We start from the raw sequence: 2,363 nt of genomic DNA, 5'->3' as shown, positions 1-2,363 counted from the left end.
TTGCGCTATATAAAGGCTCAAGATTTATCATATTTTGGAAAATCAAGTATTCAGACCTTCCTGCTACTACGAAATATCCGTAGAATTACGACATTTTGACGCCGATTTCAGAAATTCGTGATCATCTCTTAGTCATTAGTATTTATTCAAAATAAAAGTTGATGCTGTAGGGAGCGAAAAGACGAATGGAGCTTTGGACGACGCGAGCGGAGTCTTCCTCTCTCTCACAAATCATGAACTGATAACAACAACAAGCTAAGACCTCTGATCAAACTTTTCTCTTTTATTGTCATTCAAGCTTCATTAAATTACTATCGTTTGTGTTTAACCATTTTGTCCTTAAGTTATTTCGAGATCCTAAAATGCCATACAACATAACTTTTTTTTAGGATGGCAAAGTGTTATTTAATCATATGAGGGGAAATTGTTCATTTGTAAGGTTAAATATAGCAACTACGAATTTAATTTAACTCCTAAAACTTACGAATTTTTAAAAATTTCAAGTAAGCAGGTCGTTAGGTTGGAAGACATAAAAAAATAATATAGAGGATGAGAGAATAAAATATTGCAAAAAATTAGATAAAGTTCTGAACAAGTGTGTATGAAAGGTGCCAGACAAAGCAAAAAAGAAACATAGAAGTTAAAAAAAAACATCCCAAAAAATCAGTCCGTCTTAATCTTACACTGGTGCCGCCTGCTCCTTAATTTCTTTATTTGATGTTTGCAAAAACAAACAAACAAAAAATAGGGAGCAATAATGTGACGGGAAATTACTAATTAATAAGTGTGAAACCATCCACCACAGGACTCGATAAATACATTGTTCAACAGATCTTCTGGTTCCAGAGCGATGACATCTTATCTTCTAACCTTCTTCTTCTTCTTCTTCTTCTTCTTCTTCTTCTTCTTCTTCTTCTTCTTCTTCTTCTTCTTCTTCTTCTTCTTCTTCTTCTTTCAGCTTTTCCATTTTGCCGGGCTGCCATAATGAATGCCACATCTCCACTCATCTCGGTTCAGCGCATCATCATCTTCCTCCAGGCCCAATTCTTTCATATCATCATCCTTTACCTTATCCCACCATCTAGTCTTTGGGCGTCCCTTTTTCCTCTTATTTTCTAGCCTAAATAAATTAATAGCTGGTCGTCAATAAAGATCGTCCATCCTCGGCCTCCTCTTTTACGCCCTCCTGATACAAAGACTCTGCCTATAGGGAATGAGATTAGCGGAAGAGTAGCGTCCCTTGATTGGACGTCACCCATAGTCTGTGACGTCATCGGCGGAAAAGTTATTAGAGAGAGAACGTCATGTTGGTTGTGCGCATGGTCTCTCGTCCTCGCTCCGCCGGTGACTTCACAGACTATGGGTGACGTCCAATCAAGGGACGCTACTCTTCCGCTAATCTCATCCCCTATACATCCTGCTACTGACATAGTTATGCCACCTTTTAATTCAATATGTAACCTATTCATTGCTAGTCCTTTTGAGGACTGGATACGCATTTCCAAGGAGTTTGGAACCGAAAGAAATGAAGGTATGACGTCAGGACTACGGTTTTCCATTATAACGCTATTTCAATATGAATTAGATAACCTATTTTTTTACAAACAAACAAAGAAGTCCTGAGAAGGATCGGAATAAAATCACCAATTCTTCTTCAAACTGTAAAGAAATTGAAACTGAACTATTTTGGCCACACGACTCGCCACGAATCATTAGAAAAGCACATTCTGAAGACAAGGGTAGACGGCAAGAGAGGAAGAGGTAGACCAACAAGATGCTGGGAACAAGATATATGTGAATGGCTGGGAATGACAGCAATTCAAGCAAGTAGACTGGTGGAAAACCGTTATCTGTTTCGCAAGAAAGTTCGGGAAGCAACGTCCTACGCAGGATCAGCTGACTAGATGATGATTTTTTACTGTTCATGAAAACAAGACGACTGGGCGTTACCTAAAGGGCGTTGGTTTTATTGATTGAATTCAACGATTTTGTACACTATAGATAATAATGGTAGAAAGTAGATAATGGGATTGCCCTTTATGTAACCTTTGAAACTACCTGTAAATATCGTTGATCATATGGGGATATTGATTGGGCTGGTGATATTGATAATGGTAATAATGATGTTGATAATTATGATGAAGATGATTATAATGATGATGACTGTCGCGTCTATGTAGAAGAAGTGGCTAGTAGGTGGAAACAAATAGAAGTCAAATAGTTTTCCCTAAAGACAGAAGTCACCTGGTGCCTCTTTCACCCTGTTATAGTTGACTTAAAGTTCATGACAATTCGACAGATAGTAATCAAGTTTAAGTTTAAAGAAATGGGTAAAATTAGTGGTAGATGTGGCACGTGACATA

Source organism: Berghia stephanieae, chromosome 15 (genome assembly GCF_034508935.2).
Source record: "Berghia stephanieae isolate SIO BIC M18660-M18661 chromosome 15, UCSD_Bste_1.3, whole genome shotgun sequence".
Classification (NCBI taxonomy): Eukaryota; Metazoa; Mollusca; class Gastropoda; order Nudibranchia; family Aeolidiidae; genus Berghia; species Berghia stephanieae.
This window is presented reverse-complemented; position numbering follows the sequence as displayed.